The sequence below is a fragment of the Oncorhynchus mykiss genome, chromosome 30 (assembly GCF_057628025.1).
Source record: "Oncorhynchus mykiss isolate SJ-2025 chromosome 30, ASM5762802v1, whole genome shotgun sequence".
NCBI classification, from domain to species: domain Eukaryota; kingdom Metazoa; phylum Chordata; class Actinopteri; order Salmoniformes; family Salmonidae; genus Oncorhynchus; species Oncorhynchus mykiss.
The window spans coordinates 13680001-13687500 of record NC_143051.1 but is presented as its reverse complement, the minus strand read 5'-3'; the positions used below and the strand labels follow the sequence as shown (position 1 = coordinate 13687500).

The following is a 7500-nucleotide window of genomic DNA, read 5'->3' as shown; positions in this document are numbered from 1 at the left end:
CAGCCTATGTGTGTTTGTCTTTCAGATTCAGATTCAGATAAGATTCAGGCAATTCATTTAGCAGCAAACAATATACAGTACCAGTCAAAAGTATGGACACAAATCAAATCGTATTTGTCCCATGCGCCAAAAACAACAGGTATACCTTACAGTGAAATGCTTACTTACAAGCCCTTAACCAACAATGCAGTTTTAAGAAAATTAAGTAAAAAATATATAGGTAAAAAAAAATAAAACTAACAAGTAATTAAAGAGTAGCAGGAAAATAACAATAACGAGGTAATATACAGGGGGTGCCGGTACAGAGTCAATGTGCGGGGGCACCGGTTAGTCGAGGTAATTGAGGTAATATGTACATGTAGGTAGAGTTAAAGTGACTATGCATAGATAATAAACAGAGAGGAGAAGCAGCATAAAAGAAGCGGGGAATGCAAATAGTCTGGGTAGCCATTTGATTAGCTATTCAAGAGTCTTATGGATTAGGGGTAGAAGCTGTTAAGAAGCCATTTGGACCTAGATTTGGTGTTCCGGTATTGCTTGCCGTGCTTTGGCACAAAGAACAGTCTATGACTAGGCTGGCTGGAGTCTTTGACAATTTTTAGGGCCTTCCACTGACACCACCTGGTATAGAGGTCTGGATGGCAAGAAGTTTGGCCACAGTGATGTACTGGACCGTACGCACTACTCTCTGTAGTGCCTTGCGGTCGAAGGCGGAGCAGTTGCCATACCAGGCAGTGATGCAACTCTCGATGGTGCAGCCGTATAACTTTTTGAGGATCTGATTTGGTGTGCTTGGACCATGATAGTTTGTTGGTGATGTGGACACCAAGGAACTTGAAGCTCTCAACCTGCTCCACTACAGCCCCATCGATGAGAATGGGGGCTAGCTCAGTCCTCCTTTTCCTGTAGTCCACAATCATCTCTTTTATCTTGATCACGTTGAGGGAGAGGTTAGGTCAGGTCTCTGACCTCCTCCCTATAGGCTGTCTCATCGTTGTCGGTGTTCAGGCCTACAACTGTTGTGTCATCGGCAAAGTTAATGATGGTGTTGGAGTCGTGCCTGGCCATGCAGTCATGAATGAACAGGGAGTACATGAGGGGGCTGAGCATGCACCCCTGATGGACAACCGTGTTAAGGATCTGGTGGTGGATGTGTTGTTACCTCCCCTTACCACCTGGGTGCGGTCCGTCAGGAAGTCCAGGATCCAGTTGCAGAGGGAGTTGTTTAGTTCCAGGGTTCTTAGCTTAGTGATGAGCTTTGAGGGCACTATGGTGTTGAACACTGAGTATAGTCAATGAATAGCATTCTCACGTATGTGCTCTTTTGTCCAGGTGGGAAGGGGCAGTGTGGAGTGCAATAGAAATTGCATCAACTTTGGATCTGTTGGGGCGGTATGCAAATTGGCGTGTGTCTAGGGTTTCTGAGATAATGGTGTTGATGTGAGCCGTGACCAGCCTTTCAAAGCACTTCATGGCTACAGATGTGAGTGCTTGGGGTCGGTAGTCATTAAGGCAGGTTACCTAAGTATTCTTGGGTACAGGGACTATGGTGGTCTGCTTGAAACATGTTGGTATTACCGACTCAGTCAGGGACCGGTTGAAAATGTCAGTGAAGACACTTGCCAGTTGGTTAGCGCATGCTCAGAGTACACGTCCTGGTAATCCATCTGGCCCTGCAGTCTTGTGAATGTTGACCTGTTTAAAGGTCTTACTCACATCGGCTATGGAGAACGTGATCACACAGTCATCTGGAACAGCTGATGCTCTCATGCATGTTTCAGTAGTACTTGCATTGAGGCGAGGATAGAAGTAATTAAGCTCACCCGGTATGCTCGTGTCACTGGGCAGCTCGTGGCTGTGCTTCCCCTTGTAGTCTGTTTGCAAGCCCTGCTACATCTGATGAGCATGGAAGCCGGTGTAGTACGATTTAATCTTAGTCCTGTATTGACGCTTTGCCTGTTTGATGGTTTCTTATAAGCTTCCGGGTTAGAATCCCGCTCCTTGACAGTGGCAGCTCTACCCTTTAGCTCAGTGCGAATGTTGCTTTTAATCCTTGGCTTCTAGTTGGGGTATGTACGTACAGTCACTGTGGGGATGATGTCATCAATGCACTTATTGATGAAGCCAGTGACTGACGTGGTGTACTCCTCAATGCCATCGGAAGAATCCGGGAACATATTCCAGTCTGTATTAGCAAAACAGTCCTGCAGCTTAGCATCTGCTTCATCTGACCACTTTTTTATTTAATGAGTCACTGGTTCTTCATGCTTTAGTGTTTGCTTGTAAACAGGATTTAGGAGGACAGAATAATGGTCAGATTTGTGCTTTGTTCGCGTCTTTGTGTGTAGAGTAAAGGAGGTCTAGAGTTTTTTCCCCTCTGGTTGCACATTTAACATGCTAGTAGAAATGAGGAAAGATGGATTTAAGTTTCCCTGCATTCAAGTCCCCGGGCACTAGGAGCGCCACCTCTGGATGAGCGTTTTCCTTTTTGTTTATGGCCGTATACAGCTCATTCAGTGCGGTCTTAGTGCCAGCATCATTTTCTGGTGTTAAATAGACAGTTACGAAGAATATAGATGAGAACTCTCTTGGTAAACAGTGTGGTCCACAGCTTATCATGAGATACTGTACCTCAGGTGAGCAAAACCTTGAGGCTTCTTTAGATTTCGTGCACCAGATGTTGTTTACAAATATACATAAACTGCCACACTTACTCATTCAAGGGTCTTTCTTTCTTTTTTTTTCTTTTTTCTTCATTGTAAAATAATAGTGAAGACATCAAAACTATGAAATAACTCATATGGAATCATGTAGTAACCAAAAAAGTGTTTTAGATTCTTTAAAGTAGCCACCCTTTTCTTGATCACAGCTTTGCACACTCCTGGCATTCTCTCAACCATCTTCACCTGTAACGCTTTTGAAGGAGTTCCCACATATGCTGAGCACTTTTTGACTGCTTTTCCTTCACTCTGCGGTCCAATTCATCCCATACCATCTCAATTGGGTTGAGGTCAGGTGATTGTGGAGGCCAGGTCATCTGATGCAGAACTCCATCACTCTCCTTCTTGGTCAAATAGCCCATAGACCGCCTGAATTTATGCTGGATCAGTGTCCTGTTGAAAAACAAATGATAGTCCCACTAAGCGCAAAGCAGATGGGATGGCGTATCACTGCAGAATGCTGTGGTAGCCTTGCTGGTTAAATGTGCCTTGAATTCTAAATAAATCACTGACAGTGTCACCAGCAAAGCACCCCCACACTATCACACCTCCTCCTCTATGCTTCACAATGGGAACCACACATGTGGAGATCATCCGTTCACCTACTCCGAGTCTCACAAATACAGAGCGGTTGAAACCAAAAATCTCAAATTTGTACTCATCAGACCAAAGGACAGATTTCCACCGGTCTAATATCCATTGCTCGTGTTTCTTGGCCCAAGCAAGTCTCTTCTTCTTATTGGTGTCCTGTAGTAGTGGTTTCTTTGCAGCAATTCGACCACGAAGGCTCACGCGGTCTCCTTTGAACAGTTGATGTTGAGATGTGTCTGATAATTGAACTCTGTGAAGCATTTATTTGGGCTGGTAACTCTAATGAACTTATCCTCTGCAGCAGAGGTGACTCTGGGTCTGCAATTTCTAAGGCTGGTAACTCCTTTCCTGTGTCGGTCCTCATGAGAGCCAGTTTCATCATAGCGCCTGATGGTTTTTGGGACTTGAAGAAACGTTCTAAGTTCTTCACATTTTCCGTATTGACTGACTTTCATGTCTTAAAGTAATGATGGGCTGTCGGTTCTCATTGTTTATTTGAGCTGTTCTTGCCATAATATGGACTTGGTCTTTTACCAAATAGGGCTATCTTCTGTATACCCACCCCTACCTTGTTAATTAAAAAACAACTGAAACGCATTAAGAAGGAAAGAAATTCCACAAATTAACTTTTAACAAGGCACACCTATTAATTGAAATTCCAGATGACTACCTCATTAAGCTGGATGAGAGAATGCCAAGAGAGTGTAAAGCTGTCATCAAGGCAAAGGGTGGCTACTTAGAAGAATCTCAAATATAAATATAATTACATTTGTTTAACACTTTTTTGGTTACTACATGATTCCATATGTGTTATTTCAAAGTTTTGATGTCTTCACTATTATTCTACAATGCAGAAAATACAAAAAATAAAGAAAAACCCTTGAATGAGTAGGTGTGTCCAAACTGTTGACTGGTATTGTACATACAGGCAAAATAACATATTTAAAAACAACATAACAACAGATAGCAATAGCTATTTACTAGCAAAGTAGGCTAGTTATGTGAAATTTCATAGAAATGTCAGAATTAGGCTGAATGGCGCATTCTAGAAATAATTGAGCTGAGATGTATAGCAGCCGTTTTACGGCTCCTGACTAATTCTGCTGTTTTGTGTGTTTTTTTGGGCTGATCTTAACCTTTTTCGTGTATAATGTTTCCGCCATCGTTTCCTATGACCAAAAAAGGTCTTCTGAACTTCAGAACAACGATAACGGCTGTCGTTTTAAGGGCTCCTAACCAACTGTGCTATTTGGTGTGCTTTTCCACATTGTTTGTATCTTATTTTGTACATAATGTTGCTGCTACAATCTCTTATGACCGAAAAGAGCTTCTGGATATCAGAATAGTGATTTCCTCGAACTGGACAAAGATTTTATGTTTAATGAGTCCGACGCAAAGTATATACTGTTTCTCCGAGATCATCCCCAAATCCCCGTCATTCGCATGAAGAAAAGAGGTACAGAGGTCGAAGATCGGGGTGCTTCTGAGAATTCGTTGGCAAGTGGGTAACCTGCCTCTACCATCTGTTCTACTGGCCAACGTGCAATCACTTGAGAATAAACTGGATGAGCTCCGTTTGAGACTATCCTACCAACGGGACATGAAACCTGTAATATCTTATGTTTCCCCGTGTTGTGGTTGAACGACAACACGGATAATATACAGTTGTCACGATCGTCGTAAGGAGCAGACCAAAATGCAGCGTTGTATGTGTTCATGATTATTTTTTAATTAAAGCAAGCACTGAACACTGAATACAAACTATACAAAACGAATAACGACCATGAAGCTATAATGAGAACTCTGCTGACACAAGCAACTAACATAGGGACCAGGGTGTCATCCCAGACACCCTGGTCCCACTCCTGATCACTGACGACTATGAGACAGCTTATAGGGAGGAGGTCAGAGACCTGGTAGTTTGGTGCCAGGACAACAGTAAGGCAAAGGAGCTGATCGTGGACTACAGGAAACGGAAGGCCGAGCACGCCACCATTCACATCGACGAGGCTGTGGTGGAGCGGGTCGAAAGCTTGAAGTTCCACGGTGTCCACATCACTAAGGACCTATCATGTTCCAAACACACCAACACAGTTGTGAAGAGGGCACGATAAAGCCTCTTCTCCCTCAGTAGGCTGAAAATATTTGCCATGGGCCCTTAGCTCGTCAAACATGTATACAGCTGCACAATCGAGAGCATTTTGACTGGCTGCATCACCCCTTGGTATGGCAACTGGTATGGCAACTGCTTGGCATTCGACTGCAAGGCGCTACAGGTGTGTGTGTACGGCCCAGTACAGCATTTCTGGGGACGAGCTCCCTGTCATCCAGGACCTCTATACCAGGCAGTGTCAAAGGTTGGCCCACATTTTTTTCCAAAGACTCCAGCCACCCAAGCCACAGACTCTCTGCTACTGTGTGGCAAGCGGTACCAATGCACCAAGTCTGGATCCAACAGGACCCTGAACAGCTTCTACCCCCTAAGACTTCAAAACAAGACTGATAAATATCTTGGCAAATGGCTACCAGGAATACAAGCATTGACCCACTGACTCTCTTGCACTGACTCTATGCACACACACTGGAGTCTACCCACACACTGACACATAGAGTTGAAGTTGGAAGTTTACATACACCTTAGCCAAATACATTTAAGCTCAGTTTTTCACAATTCCTGACATTTAATCCTAGTAGCAATGTCTTAGGTCAGTTAGGATCACAACTTTATTTTAAGAATGTGAAATGTCAGAATAACAGTAGAGAGTGATTTATTTCAGCTTTAATTTCTTTCATCACATTCCCAGTGGGTCAGAAGTTTACATAAACAAGGCTGCTAAATTGGTATTTGGTAACATTGCCTTTAAATTGTTAAACTTAGGTCAAACGTTTTGGGTAGCCTTCCACAAGCTTCCCACAATAAGTTGGGTGAATTTTGTCCCATTCCTCCTGACAGAGCTGGTGTAACTGAGTCAGGTTTGTAGGCCTCTTTGCTCGCACACGCTTTTTCAGTTCTGCCCACACATTTTCTATAGAATTGAGGTAAGGGATTTGTGATGGCCACTCCAATACCTTGACTTTCTTGTCCTTAAGCCATTTTGCCACAACTTTGGAAGTATGCTTGTGGTCATTGTCCATTTGGAAGACCCATTTGCAGCCAAGCTTTAACTTCCTGACTGATGTCTTGAGATGTTGCTTCAATATATGCACATAATTTTCCATTCCTCATGATGACATCTATTTTGTGAAGTGCACCAGTCCCTCCTGCAGCAAAGTACATGATGCTGCCACCCCCGTGCTTCACAGTTGGGATGGTGTTTTCGGCTTGCAAATACACCTTTTACCTCCAAACATAACAATGGTTATTAAGGCCAAACAGTTCTATTTTTGTTTCGTCAGACCAGAGGACATTTCTCCAAAAGGTACGATCTTTGTCCTCATGTGCAGTTGCAAACGGTAGTCTGGCTTTTTTATGGTGGTTTTGGAGCAGTGGCTTCTTCCTTGCTGAGTGGCCTTTCAGGTTATGTCGATCTAGGACTCGTTTCACTGTGGATATAGATACTTTTGTACCTGTTTCCTCCAGCATCTTCACAAGGTCCTTTGCTGTTATTCTGGGATTGACTTGCACTTTTCGCACCAAAGTACGTTCATCTCTAGGACAGAATGCGTCTCTTTCTTGAGCGGTATGACGGCTGCCTTCATGTTTATACTTGCTTACTATTGTTTGTACAGCATGTGAATGTACATGTTAAAGTGCAAAGTTCAATTGGTCCAACATGTTATTTAGGTGCAGTCGGCCTATTTCAGTAGCAGTGGTTTGGTTGTCTTGCACTTTCCTTTTCTCTTTCTTCCTCCCATGGCTTCCTTTTACCCTCTCTTGCTACTCTTCCTGTGCCCTGAGTGTGGGTGTGTGTGTGTTTCCCCCCGCCTCTAAACCCCTTAACACCTCTTCATCTGTTCCCTAATGGCTCTAGACCCCTTACACCTCTTCACTTGTTCCCCCCTGGCTCTAGACCCATTAACACCTCTTCATGTGTTCCCTAATGGCTCTAAACCCCTTACACCTCTTCACCTGTTCCCCCTGGCTCTAGACCCATTAACACCCCTTCATCTGTTCCCTACTGGCTCTAGACCCCTTACACCTCTTCACCTGTTCCCCCCTGGCTCTAGACCCATTAACACCTCTTCATCT

At 43.8% G+C, this 7500-nt stretch overlaps 1 protein-coding gene across 8 annotated transcripts in view; it reads right to left on the bottom strand.

Annotated features, from left to right (window-relative positions):
• The window catches only part of LOC110487940 (uncharacterized), a 145383-nt gene that overhangs the window by 44969 nt on the left and 92914 nt on the right, over nt 1-7500 (bottom strand). The gene's annotated exons all lie outside the window — the stretch shown is intronic.